This window comes from Phyllobates terribilis, unplaced genomic scaffold (assembly GCF_046119375.1).
Source record: "Phyllobates terribilis strain yellow unplaced genomic scaffold, ASM4611937v1 Scaffold_4__5_contigs__length_816908805, whole genome shotgun sequence".
Classification (NCBI taxonomy): Eukaryota; Metazoa; Chordata; class Amphibia; order Anura; family Dendrobatidae; genus Phyllobates; species Phyllobates terribilis.
Genome location: NW_027362764.1, coordinates 77154116 through 77168862, shown reverse-complemented (window position 1 = coordinate 77168862; position 14747 = coordinate 77154116). Strand labels below are relative to the sequence as shown.

At 48.9% G+C, this 14747-nt stretch overlaps 1 protein-coding gene across 7 annotated transcripts in view; it reads left to right on the top strand.

Moving 5' to 3' along the window:
* ARHGAP21 (Rho GTPase activating protein 21) overlaps window positions 1-14747 on the top strand; it is a 172308-nt gene that overhangs the window by 132628 nt on the left and 24933 nt on the right. The gene's annotated exons all lie outside the window — the stretch shown is intronic.

Below are 14747 nucleotides of genomic sequence, written 5' to 3'. Positions count from 1 at the left end.
CCCCCAGCATAGCCCTGGCCCAATGTCATCCCACTTTCTACAAAATGAACAAACGTTACTGTTCTTGTATTTTCATGTAGACATCAGAATCAATGGTTTGGTTTATGCAAGAGCATATCTAGGGGGCACCATTTGGGCTCATGATTGGTGCTATAGTGTGTGATTTTTGCACCCGCACGTTCAGGTGTCCTAACTTAATTGGAAGTGATGAGAACAAGGGAGGGGAGTCCTTCATTTTCACAAAATGCCAGACCTCAGTTATGTTACCATGTCAGGACGACAGTCTATGGTGCCCAATACACATTAGACTAAACCCAGCGATATCTGTGAGATCGGCCAAGACTCTGCGTGTTGGGGCTTTTTGACAGATGTTGGGGTAGGGATGAATCGGGCACGTTGGATTTCGAGCAGCCAATCCTTTTGTTCTCCATTGAACCTGGCAGCGGCTCTAATGGAGAACACCGAGCGTTCAGCGGAGTGGTCCTGTGTATGGGGGCCGCCGGCCAGACAATCATTGGGCTGACGGTCTTGTGGTTGTGTTGCTCGATCGTGTTCCTCTAGGTGAGGATGTTTATGTAGGACCGCTGCGGCCCACGCCGTGCATTATTTACCTGTGTTACAAGTCGTGAGCTCGGATTATTGTGAGTGTCTCGTAGGATTAGTTTGTCACCACGTCAGCCTCAATTGTTCAACCTACACATCCCCTGCACCTCCTATATGTGTCAGAGCAGTGCGCGGTGAAGCAATCACTGGAAACGTGTTCTGTGCACCATGTAGCAGAGGGGAATGTGCTGTTTAACTCTTTGTGGCTGCAGAGAGTCAGTCATTTACTACATCGCATTATTCCAGCCCCCTCCCTCCTTTTAGGGATATTTGGGTTATGTTTTCTCCAGTACTTGCCTAGTAAAGCAGGTTGTGCACAGATATGGTTGCCATTACCTCTTTAAGAGGAGGCACTGGGCATCACAATTGAGCATATTGTGGTCTCTACCCTACTTGGTTAATTTTGGGATAATTCAATATGGAAAGGAACATATTACTCATTCCTTTTTTGGGGGAGGGGGGTATACTGTTCCTTTAAAATGAAAGATTAGCTATAATCTGCTGCAGTCATTAATTTTCCCTGCAGCACTCCCGAAGGCGAAAGAAGGCATTACAGTCCGCTCATTAAAATCACAGCCATACTTGGTCCTCCAAAGGGTGCCGTTCCTTTTTAGCCACTTTCTGCTCTGGCTTTACCGAATATAACCTAGAACACTTTGAATACTCAAAAAAAAATAGCCCAGAGTTGAAAAATGTACACCTCAGCTAGACTTAACTTTTTTATTTTTTGTAGCACTACTGGGTGACTCCAAGGGGATCCGTTGAGTTGTATGCAATTATGGACATCCACCGTCAATCAATAGTGCAACAGAGGGTTTCTGTGTGGCCCAATAATTTTACATATTTTGTTTCCTGTCCCTTTAAATATCTTTAAACCTATTGGATTGGTTTAGCTCTGCCACCTGTACATGAAGAACAGGTCAAAGTTAAGATCAAAGCCTTCCCTTGCAGGACACCCAGACGAGTGCTTCCGATCACATGGCCACGGTGCACATCTGTTACCATTTCAACTCGAAATTCCTCCATATTGCACCACTTGATGAGCCGCAACAGGCTTGTAAGGTTACAGACAGATAAAACGTTGCGTTAGAAAAAAAAAGTGGGTTTGGCTTTGTTTAAAGGGAAATATTTCATGCTTGTGACTGGCTGGGGATGCGGTCCGGGTGTGTTCCACAGAAGCAGCGCTCTGCACCTTGGTGTCTTGGCATCGGGCCACACCGGAGAAAGGTGGATTCACTCTCACTGCTGCTCTACCAGTACAAACAGCGAGGTTCATTAAGGGATGACTGGTTTACGCCGCCGGCAGGTTAACACTTTCCGTTCCCAAGGAGATTGCATTGGTTACGTTACCTTGATAAAGCATAAGTGAAAGTGTCAAGCTTCTGTTTGATGAGCTGCGCTCCCCAGGGTTGGGTCACCTTGATGTATTTTCGACCATTGTCATTCAATGGTACCGCGCAGTTGAATTTTATTTTTTTTTTTTCCCGCAGCGTAAACTAATTTATTCCACATGTCTGATGACTCTCCCATTCAAGTCTATGGGGGCCAAAAAAAAAAAAAATTCCATACAGAGCCACCCTATAGTATCCGATTTTTACAGATACATTGCAATTCTTAAACTGTACTTGGTCTTGTAAGTTTTTAATAGTTGCCGATCTATAAAAATGGATGACAAATGAGAAAGACTATTCTTTTATTATACGCCCGTGAACTTTTTTTTTTTTTTTGAGTAATCGGAGGGGGCCTCAAAACCTATGCCCCCACCCACCCCAATTGATCGTCAGCATATGTAAAAGAGAGAGGTAGTCATTCTGCCTTGAGATGGATGTGCGTTCCTTTAATCCACTATTTCTCCGTATTCTCTAATTACAAATTGAAAACTGCAAAGAAAAACTGGAATTGTTTGCCTGTAACAAGGAAGCCGGAGTAGAAAAACTGGTTTTAGTTTTGTCATCTGAAAATTTGCATAATTTCAGGAAGATTTATTTTTCCACTGAATTTTGTGTCTGATTCGTTTTATTTACATTTTGTGTAATGTCTCAACATGTTCACCTATAGATGATCCGAATACCCCCCAGATGAAAAAATAAAGTGAATAGAAAATATATATTTTGGATGTGTCAGGCTGGAGAATCTGTGAAGCCAGAGCTTCTCACGACCTTAAAGTGCTCCATCTCGCCCTTAGATGTGACTCTCCAAACCTCTCGTGAACATCTGCAGCCTACTGTAGGACACTTGCTCATCCCTTGGCCGCAAGAAACTCATATGACCTTTGTGTTCTCAAAAAGCCCTGAATGACAGATGTCTACATTATGACAGTTCCTTTTAAGCGTTTCTAATTTTTTTCACATCTGCAAAATATTAAGCATTTTTCCCCAAAATTCTACAAAAATAATTCACGATTCAAGCCCTTCAAATCTTTGGACGCCTTTTGAAATGTGGGAAAAATATACATATATTTAGTAGCTGCCTGCAATCTTTACTCCTTCATTCATTTTCAGACCCTTAATATATAGTTTACAGTTTAAACAAATTGCAGATTTTTCTCTTGGAGTGTCTCTCCCAGTAATATAGGCTGGATGTGGTGCTGTTGTCTTCATTAGCTTCTATATCAGCACAGCTTCTATGCTGCATTTATTTCCTCTTGTCCGCTCCTATATAGCCTGTTTTCTCTGACCTACAAGACTGTTGCTGCATTGTCTTCTCTCCACTTTTTGGAGATCTTTGTACAACCTCCAACCTGTTATCTCTAACACTGAAAGAAGGGAAGGGAGAGCAGTCAGGGGCAGAAGCTCTGCTGGATTTGTAACATTTTTGCCGATCATTCAGGACCTGCAGGAACCAAACATTTTTAATGAAGAATATTTAGAAAGCTTCTTAATTTTGCATTTGGGGATAAACTGAAGAAAATTCTGTCCGAAGGTGTACATAGCATTTAAATGAACAAATGTCCCCCCAAAACTCCCACATAGTGTGTGTATGTGAACATAACATGAAATTTAGAAAAGGGTATTGGCGGGCTCCTCTGTACATGGGTGACAAGACAGATTTTTTTCACTCAGGAGCCTGAGAAGCTTTGTTAAAGATCAACGTAAGAAGAAGTAATGGCGGACCTCATTTTTTTTTCATCCTTGTAGCATGTCCATGAGAGAAGTGTCAGCACTCGCAAAGCGTTAAAATGCTTAATTTGAGTTTTTATTGAGACATTAGTAAAGTATCCAGGCTTTAACAAGCAGAAGCAAGATGCATTAGTATGGCCACTTAGTGCTGTTGTACCGCACTACTAGCTAAGTGGCTATACTAATGCATCTTGCTTCTGACTGTCTAAGCAGAGATACCTCCCTAATGTCTCCATAAAACACCAGTTTTGGATGTTGACGGCCGTGCAGGTCCTGTACCCTTGTACTTGAATATACAAGATCACGTTGGTGAATCTGACTTCGGACCGTTACGAACCAGGACAGGAGTTACTTTGGCTCAGCTCGAAGATTTGTTAATGGCAATCTGACACCTTACAAGGCGACTGACAATGTAAGATAGATGGTTCTTATTGACTTTCAGCCTAGTCACAAGATCATTTTGACTGGAACTCCCCTTTAATTCCTCCCTATGAGCAATTTCATTGGTTCAGTACAAGCGAGACCGCCAAGTCTGTGTCGGGGTCTTCAGAGCTTCGACTTCTTCTACCTCACCTAGGTCAGTTTACGCTGAGTAAACAGTAGGCAGGAGGTTTCTATAAATCCCATCCACTTTTACTGGAACTATAAGATGCTGCTTTTTTAACGAAAATACTCAGTGTCAAAATCTCATCATGTGCACACCGCCTTAGAGCTCGGTTTTGTATAGAGCCATAATGGATAATGTTACCGCTATGGTGACATAGATTGGAATCGGACAAAAAAAAAATGCTTCATGCCACAAACATTGCTTCTTCAGGAGGTGTCCTCACATATGGCATCTGAGTAAGTCTATATGACTTGGAGCAGTGCAACCTCTGTCAGCTGCTGTAAAGGCTTCAACGGCCATCTGATGTGTATGGCCAGCTTAAGGCCGCATTCACACGTTCAGTATTTTACATCACTATTTGTAAGCCAAAACCAGGAGTGGAACAATAAGAGGAAAAGTATAATGGAAACACGTCACCACTTCTGTATTTATCACTCGCTCCTGGTTTTGGCTTACAAATACTGATGTAAAAAACTGATCAAATACTGGACGTGTGAACGTGGCCTAAGACACAGCCACTTAATGGAAGGAAAGGATGAGCACCATCAATCTTCAGGTTATTTTGGAAATTTCTGTGTGCACTAACCAGCCTTTGGGAATCTCTCAATCTCTCCATCCTGATTTGCTAGATGCTTCCTCGTGGGCCACAATTGAGACTATTATCGTTGCTCAGCCTAGGAAAAGTCAAGTTCTGCACATCTCTACGCAGGGGATGTATGTGCAGGGGATGTATGTTGCTGCTAACCATCTGCTCTGCTAGTGAGCAAAGTCCTAGTGTATCAGGATAGAAACCACCCACTGGCATGAATCTGCTGTGGGGTGGGAGATAAAGATCATCCGTATGTTGCAGGACATCTTTTAGATTAGTTATTACAGAAACTGCACCACTCTTGTTTATGGGCTGAATCTGATATTTCAGCTCCGCTTGTATCAAAGCGCCCAGCTGCAGTACCCCACTTTGCCTACAGACCAGAGTGGCGCTATTTATAGGGAAATGGTCTTAAAATAATGTGAAATGCCAATAAAACTTTCTTTCCATTGCAGACAGGCCATTCCCAAAGTAACATCTACAATGTAATTCTCAAAGCATAGCATCACTCTTTTTAGGTACTTACTATTTAAGTAATTCTCAAACTTTTTAAGGGTGAATATTTCTGAGGGTATGTTCACATATGGTGTTTTTGCCAGTTTTTCATCCTTTGCGGGGTTTTTTGTCTTATCCATTTTACAGTACCAGCAAAGTGAATGAGTGTTCAAAAATTTCATGCACACCCTTTATTTTTTTTTTCCTGTGTTTTTTGGTTTTGTTTTGAGGGTTTTTTTTGCATTTTTGCAGCGTTATTCACCTGTTCAAATTAATAAAAAAAAAAAAAACCCGCTGTTGTTGAACGAAGCACTTTTCTTGCCAACACTCTGGTTTTGGTGCTGGGAAATAAAAAACCTCCTGCATGTGAACATACCCATAGACCTGGCAGTGAGATTTATCAGTCACACGAGCCTGGCCGTGTGTGACAAGGTTCATCTCCCTCCACACCTTGTTTGTCTGCTGCACGTTGACTCACTTTCCTGCAGCCAGGTTTTGCACGTCATCGGGTAGACGGTGACACCGCAGCGCGGTTAATCATAACCCTATTTTTGTTCACATTTACAACTTTAAAAAAATAAATAAAATTGATGGACAGAAGAGAAGGAGCCTGTAAAGTTCTTTGTGGTCATGGATGAGTCTCTATATTCACAGCCATTTCCGCCTTTCATAAAATTGTAACACCGCATTCCTGAATTTGCAACCACTCTGGTAAAATATTGTAGTAATTTCTGCCTCGAATTCAGGCTGTCCTTCACGTAACATGCTATTTTATGGGGGGCATTGTGTTGTCTTCGCAGTTCATGAGTCTAGAGCAGGTATGTCAAACTTAGACGCAGAGGGCCAAAATGAAAAACTTGGACAAAGTCGTGGGCCAACCAGTATACAGTATATTGAGCCCAACATAGTCCTCCATACACAATAATGGGCCCCATATAGTCCTCCATACAGAATGAGCACCACATAGTCCTCCATACAGAATAATGGGCCCCACATAGTCCTTCATACAGAATAATGGGCCCCACATAGTCCTCCATACAGAATAATGGGCTCCACATAGTCCTCCATACAGAGTAAGGCCCCCCCCCCCACCCGCATAGTCCTCCATACAGAGTAAGGCCCCCCCCCCCCGCATAGTCCTCCATACAGAGTAAGGCCCCCCCCTGCATAGTCCTCCATACAGAGTAAGGGCCCCCCCCCGCATAGTCCTCCATACAGAGTAAGGCCCCCCCCTGCATAGTCCTCCATACAGAGTAAGGCCCCCCCCTGCATAGTCCTCCATACAGAGTAAGGCCCCCCCCCTGCATAGTCCTCCATACAGAGTAAGCCCCCCCCCCCCTGCATAGTCCTCCATACAGAGTAAGGGCCCCCCCCCGCATATTCCTCCATACAGAGTAAGGGCCCCCCCCCCCGCATAGTCCTCCATACAGAGTGAGGGCCCCCTCGCATAGTCCTCCATACAGAGTGAGGGCCCCCCCCCCCCGCATAGTCCTCCATACAGAGTAAGGGCCCCCCCCCCGCATAGTCCTCCATACAGAGTAAGGGCCCCCCCCGCATAGTCCTCCATACAGAGTAAGGGCCCCCCCCCCCCGCATAGTCCTCCATACAGAGTAGGGGCCCCCCCCCCCCGCATAGTCCACCATACAGAGTAAGGGGCCCCCCCGCATAGTCCTCCATACAGAGTAAGGGGCCCCCCCGCATAGTCCTCCATACAGAGTAAGGGGCCCCCCCGCATAGTCCTCCATACAGAGTAAGGGGCCCCCCCGCATAGTCCTCCATACAGAGTAAGGGGCCCCCCCCCCGCATAGTCCTCCATACAGAGTAAGGCCCCCCCCCCCGCATAGTCCTCCATACAGAGTAAGGGCCCCCCCCCCCGCATAGTCCTCCATACAGAGTAAGGGCCCCCCCCCCGCATAGTCCTCCATACAGAGTAAGGGGCCCCCCCACCTGCATAGTCCTCCATACAGAGGAAGGGCCCCCCCCCCCCCCGCATAGTCCTCCATACAGAGTAAGGGCCCCCCCCCGCATAGTCCTCCATACAGAGTAAGGGCCCCCCCCCCGCATAGTCCTCCATACAGAGTAAGGGCCCCCCCCCGCATAGTCCTCCATACAGAGTAAGGGCCCCCCCCCGCATAGTCCTCCATACAGAGTAAGGGCCCCCCCCGCATAGTCCACCATACAGAGTAAGGGCCCCCCCCCCGCATAGTCCTCCATACAGAGTAAGGGCCCCCCCCCGCATAGTCCTCCATACAGAGTAAGGGCCCCCCCCCCGCATAGTCCTCCATACAGAGTAAGGGCCCCCCCCCCGCATAGTCCTCCATACAGAGTAAGGGCCCCCCCCCCCCGCATAGTCCTCCATACAGAGTAAGGGCCCCCCCCCCCCCCGCATAGTCCTCCATACAGAGTAAGGGCCCCCCCCCCCCCGCATAGTCCTCCATACAGAGTAAGGGCCCCCCCCCCCCCCCCCCGCATAGTCCTCCATACAGAGTAAGGGCTCCCCCGCATAGTCCACCATACAGAGTAAGGGCCCCCCCCGCATAGTCCACCATACAGAGTAAGGGCCCCCCCCGCATAGTCCACCATACAGAGTAAGGGCCCCCCCCCCGCATAGTCCACCATACAGAGTAAGGGCCCCCCCCCCCGCATAGTCCTCCATACAGAGTAAGGGCCCCCCCGCATAGTCCTCCATACAGAGTAAGGGCCCCCCCCCGCATAGTCCACCATACAGAGTAAGGACCCCCCCCCCCGCATAGTCCTCCATACAGAGTAAGGGCCCCCCCCCCGCATAGTCCACCATACAGAGTAAGGACCCCCCCAGCATAGTCCTCCATACAGAGTAAGGGCCCCCCCCCCCCGCATAGTCCACCATACAGAGTAAGGGCCCCCCCCCCCGCATAGTCCTCCATACAGAGTAAGGGCCCCCCCCGCATAGTCCTCCATACAGAGTAAGGGCCCCCCCCGCATAGTCCACCATACAGAGTAAGGGCCCCCCCCGCATAGTCCACCATACAGAGTAAGGGCCCCCCCCGCATAGTCCACCATACAGAGTAAGGGCCCCCCCCGCATAGTCCACCATACAGAGTAAGGGCCACCCCCGCATAGTCCACCATACAGAGTAAGGGCCCCCCCCGCATAGTCCACCATGCACAGTAAGGGCCCCCCCCCGCATAGTCCACCATACAGAGTAAGGGCCCCCCCCCCTGCATAGTCCTCCATACAGAGTAAGGGCCCCCCCCCCCCGCATAGTCCTCCATACAGAGTAAGGGCCCCCCCCCCCGCATAGTCCTCCATACAGAGTAAGGGGCCCCCCCCGCATAGTCCACCATACAGAGTAAGGACCCCCCCAGCATAGTCCTCCATACAGAGTAAGGGCCCCCCCCCCCCGCATAGTCCACCATACAGAGTAAGGGCCCCCCCCCCCCCCGCATAGTCCTCCATACAGAGTAAGGGCCCCCCCCCGCATAGTCCTCCATACAGAGTAAGGGCCCCCCCCGCATAGTCCTCCATACAGAGTAAGGGCCCCCCCCCGCATAGTCCACCATACAGAGTAAGGGCCACCCCCGCATAGTCCACCATACAGAGTAAGGGCCCCCCCCCGCATAGTCCACCATGCAGAGTAAGGGCCCACCCCCCCGCATAGTCCTCCATACAGAGTAAGGGCCCCCCGCATAGTCCTCCATACAGAGTAAGGGCCCCCCCGCATAGTCCACCATACAGAGTAAGGGCCCCCCCCGCATAGTCCACCATACAGAGTAAGGGCCCCCCCCCCCCCCGCATAGTCCACCATACAGAGTAAGGGCCACCCCCGCATAGTCCACCATACAGAGTAAGGGCCCCCCCCGCATAGTCCACCATGCAGAGTAAGGGCCCCCCCCCCCGCATAGTCCACCATACAGAGTAAGGGCCCCCCCCCCGCATAGTCCACCATACAGAGTAAGGGCCCCCCCCCCCCCGCATAGTCCACCATACAGAGTAAGGGCCCCCCCCCCGCATAGTCCTCCATACAGAGTAAGGGCCCCCCCCCGCATAGTCCTCCATACAGAGTAAGGGCCCCCCCCCCGCATAGTCCTCCATACAGAGTAAGGGCCCCCCCCGCATAGTCCACCATACAGAGTAAGGAACCCCCCCCCCCCGCATAGTCCTCCATACAGAGTAAGGGCCCCCCCCCCCGCATAGTCCTCCATACAGAGTAAGGGCCCCCCCCGCATAGTCCTCCATACAGAGTAAGGGCCCCCCCCCCCCCGCATAGTCCTCCATACAGAGTAAGGGCCCCCCCCCCCCGCATAGTCCACCATACAGAGTAAGGGCCCCCCCCCGCATAGTCCACCATACAGAGTAAGGGTCCCCCCCCGCATAGTCCTCCATACAGAGTAAGGGCCCCCCCCCGCATAGTCCTCCATACAGAGTAAGGGCCCCCCCCCCCGCATAGTCCTCCATACAGAGTAAGGGCCCCCCCCCCCGCATAGTCCTCCATACAGAGTAAGGGCCCCCCGCATAGTCCTCCATACAGAGTAAGGGCTCCTCCGCATAGTCCACCATACAGAGTAAGGGCCCCCCCCGCATAGTCCACCATACAAAGTAAGGGCCCCCCCCCCCCGCATATTCCACCATACAGAGTAAGGGCCCCCCCCCCGCATAGTCCTCCATACAGAGTAAGGGCCCCCCCCCCGCATAGTCCACCATACAGAGTAAGGACCCCCCCCCCTGCATAGTCCTCCATACAGAGTAAGGGTCCCCCCCCCCGCATAGTCCTCCATACAGAGTAAGGACCCCCCCAGCATAGTCCTCCATACAGAGTAAGGGCCCCCCCCCCGCATAGTCCACCATACAGAGTAAGGGCCCCCCCCCCGCATAGTTCTTCATACAGAGTAAGGGCCCCCCCCCCGCATAGTCCTCCATACAGAGTAAGGGCCCCCCCCCCCCGCATAGTCCTCCATACAGAGTAAGGGCCCCCCCCCCCGCATAGTCCACCATACAGAGTAAGGGCCCCCCCGCATAGTTCTCCATACAGAGTAAGGGCCCCCCCGCATAGTTCTCCATACAGAGTAAGGGCCCCCCCCCCGCATAGTCCTTCATACAGAGTAAGGGCCCACCCCCCCGCATAGTTCTCCATACAGAGTAAGGGCCCCCCCCCGCATAGTTCTCCATACAGAGTAAGGGCCCCCCCCCGCATAGTTCTCCATACAGAGTAAGGGCCCCCCCCCGCATAGTTCTCCATACAGAGTAAGGCCCCCCCCCCCCGCATAGTTCTCCATACAGAGTAAGGGCCCCCCCGCATAGTTCTCCATACAGAGTAAGGGCCGCCCCCGCATAGTCCTCCATACAGAGTAAGGGCCCACCCCCCCGCATAGTTCTCCATACAGAGTAAGGGCCCCCCCCCGCATAGTTCTCCATACAGAGTAAGGGCCCCCCCCCCGCATAGTTCTCCATACAGAGTAAGGCCCCCCCCCCCCGCATAGTTCTCCATACAGAGTAAGGGCCCCCCCGCATAGTTCTCCATACAGAGTAAGGGCCGCCCCCGCATAGTCCTCCATACAGAGTAAGGGCCCACCCCCCCGCATAGTTCTCCATACAGAGTAAGGGCCCACCCCCCCGCATAGTTCTCCATACAGAGTAAGGGCCCCCCCCCGCATAGTTCTCCATACAGAGTAAGGGCCCCCCCCCCGCATAGTTCTCCATACAGAGTAAGGGCCCCCCCCCGCATAGTTCTCCATACAGAGTAAGGGCCCCCCCCCCCGCATAGTCCTCCATACAGAGTAAGGGCCCCCCCCCGCATAGTTCTCCATACAGAGTAAGGGCCCCCCCCCCCGCATAGTTCTCCATACAGAGTAAGGGCCCCCCTCCGCATAGTTCTCCATTCAGAGTAAGGCCCCCCCCCCCCGCATAGTTCTCCGTACAGAGTAAGGGCCCCCCCGCATAGTCCTCCATACAGTGTAAGGGCCCCCCCCCCCGCATAGTTCTCCATACAGAGTAAGGGCCCCCCCCCGCATAGTTCTCCATACAGAGTAAGGGCCCCACCCCGCATATAACTTACCCATGGAGGATCCCGTGAGGAAGCTACATGCGAAACCTTCCCATTAATTCCATATTTATTGATGTGTATTGATACTTATCCACATCATTTGTTGCTCACTTTGGGGTTGTTTTGCAGCTCATGGTTTGTATTTACGTTTGCGTCCTCTTTTCTATGCCTACTGACTGTTCGGTATAAATTTTGGGCGTTTTTACACTGCCTGCTTTTTGCTTGGTTTTAGATCATACTACCCTTCTATATAATACCTGTCAGTGTAGATTTGTTTACTATGTATTACTACTTATCTATATAGTTTACAGCTCATGTTTGTGTGGATGTGCCCTCCATATTATTGTATATTTTTTTTTGTTAATGCTTTTTTTAATGTTTTATATTATTTTTTTACATTTGTTATTGTATGTTGACAACGAGAGGGTGTGTCTTCATCTTGCTGCACCTCCTCTCCTGCCCAACAGCACACACGCAAACCAAAGAGGCGGATTTTTAGATCTTTTTGTAATGTCAGAAGCCATCTACGCTAGGAAGTGAGAAGAAAGTTCCAGCACCTATAGTGATGGCAGAATGCCGATTAAGTTCCTTCTTTTTATCAAAAAGCATGGTTAACAAGAGCATGAACATTTTGATAATTCCTGAACATATTGGACTGGCTTTGTGCACCAAAGCAGTTTTATCTGGTCAGGGATGAGGGTAGTAAGAACTTGCTTTTCTGCAGCTGTTGTCAGCGCAGCTTAGAGCAATGTTAGGATTTTGTGGGCACTTCAAGCTGTTTTTTTTTTTAGAGTGCTAAAAGATAGGAGTTTTAGTTTTGCAGCAGCTAACGTGTATTAGTAGCGGCCATCAACTCCTTTGAGAAAAATCTTTGTTGTACGTTTTTGTTAAAAGGCCCTTCCAAAAATTAACAGATTCTTTTGTATTATTTTTTTTTATTGGTGTGGGGGTGTTTAGAGCTCACAGCAGGGAGGGGTTAAACATAGATTTCTTTACCGTGGAAATGGAGGGGAAAGTATCTACAGTCTCATGGAGGGCAGAGAAAATAATCTATATAAAGGGAGGAAAGCACATCAAGTGCAGTATCGAATTTGAGCTGATGAAGATAGCTGCACCTGGGTAACATCCAGACCTCACATTCAGCCTATATTACTGGGAGAGACACTCCCACAAGAAAAAAACCTGACATTTAGTTCAGGATGCAAACTGTTATGAAAATGAATGAAGGAATGAAGATTGCAGGATGAAACGAATATCTTCCTCCTCAGAACATTGATCATTCACTGGATAAGTGTCACATTTGTGCATACAGTACGGTCTTTTCTAAACTCGCCAAACCGGTTCCCAGCAATTAATTCATGAACTTAAGCAACAGTGTGGGTTTACGCTCAATGATATATCGGTGGAAACTTTTTGGAAATACATGTGATACATTCATTCCTCTTGTACCAACTTGTGCTGCAGTCTGCAGTGCCGGCTTTGTGTAGTGCACCATTATATCGCTGCTTTTTACAGAGCGACTTGTGATTTGTTAAGGGAAAGGGGGAAAAAAAAAAAGCACAATGCATCTCTAGCAGAAGCCAGAACAAAAGTGTGCTTGTTAATATTCCCGGGACTGGTTGCGGAGCCTCGCACATCAAGATGAAATCACCTCGGATGGGCTGGGAAGCTAGCATCGATCTCTTCATTCTCTTTATTACCTCTTTTTGTACTTTTACATTGGTGCGCTGACAGCGCTTTATGTGAAACGGATCCATGGCTCTTTACTTTATGGATATCTCTGTTTGGCGAAGGATAACTCTTTGGTGACACCATGGCACTTCTGGCTGTCGAGACCGGCGTTTGCTGGACTTGCTTGGACTGTCAGGACTTCTATGAAGTATTAATAGAAGATGGCAGTGGTATGTTACCCAGCACTTGTCTCTGGGCTTTTAGCTTTTTATTGTAGGATAATTCAAAGTTGTTCTTGGGTCATAAGGTTATTACAAGTTTGATTTGGGTTGTGTAGAGGTTGTTCAAAATCATTGGGTGCCTAGAAAGATGGCCATTGAGTAGCATTTAAAGGGGTTTCTTACATAGACAATCCCTTTAATCAATAGAGCGGAAAGGGATCCCCCATTGCAGTGTTGGCCAGCTCTCAATCTGGAGCATCTGGGTCTTATACAGAAGACCTATGCCCCATTCTTGATCACCCATAGTTTGCCCTCCTCATTACCACCAGTTACCATCTTCTCTTCGGTATTCTCTGCTTATTATGGAAGGGGTCATCTGGGTGTTTGAATAATGCAAAACAAAAGTTGTCTTAAACCGGATGACCCATTTAAAGGTGAATTAAGGAATCTGAGATGGTCAAGTGCCCCTGTCAGCCCCAACAGCCACTTACATTCCATTTTCATAAAATATTGCACGCTAAGGGCCCCCATACACACGAGATAGCTGACGTCCATTTGATGGTTCGGTCGGCCACCATCTCTCCCAACTCCTTCATGCCCAGAGTGCTCACATCGCTTTTGTTCTCTGAGACCGCCTCTGCCAGACATCTCTGGTGGCTTATCTTCTTGAGAATGAAAGGATCTGGACTCCTAAATCGAATATGCTGATTCGTTATCTTCACAACGTCATCTGTTGGGAAAGACCAAGAAGGCCCCCATACATGTTGGCTAAGCCCACTGATATCTGTGGGTTTGATCAACATTGGGGTCTTAAAAGGGTTGTCCACTACTCGGACAACCCCTTCTCAATCATTTTTACACCTAAGAAAAATAAACCCCCAAACTCACCTCCGGTGCCTGCCCCATTCCAACGGTGTTGCTACTGGCTCTCCTGGGGCTTGCGTGACATGTCAAGTGATCCCTGCGGCCACTTCACTGTCTGATTGGCTGCAGGGATCGCGTCTGCAGAGGGGAGTATTTTTACTTGGGGCATACTTGGTGATCGAGAAGGGGCTGTTTCAAGTAATAGATATAAAACATCACTGTGACCTGTATCTTGTAGATATGGTGACCTGTTTAGAGAAATTGTGAAGGATGAGAAAAGCCTAGCTGCTTCCTTCCAGAACGCCCTCCACACTGTAGGTTGTTTCTGGTATTGCAGCTCAACCCCATCAAAGGGGATATGTCCTCAGAAAAAGTCATTTGTAAAAATAAGTTTTAATTACATTTTTAATAGTAATAAAAATATATATATTTTAAAAACTTGCAACCTTCAGTGACTACAAGGCCTATTAGACGCCCTTCTCATGAAGCCATAGGACTGACTCACCCTATTTGTTTGGAGGAATTATCTGAGCATGCTCTAACCTCACAAACATTG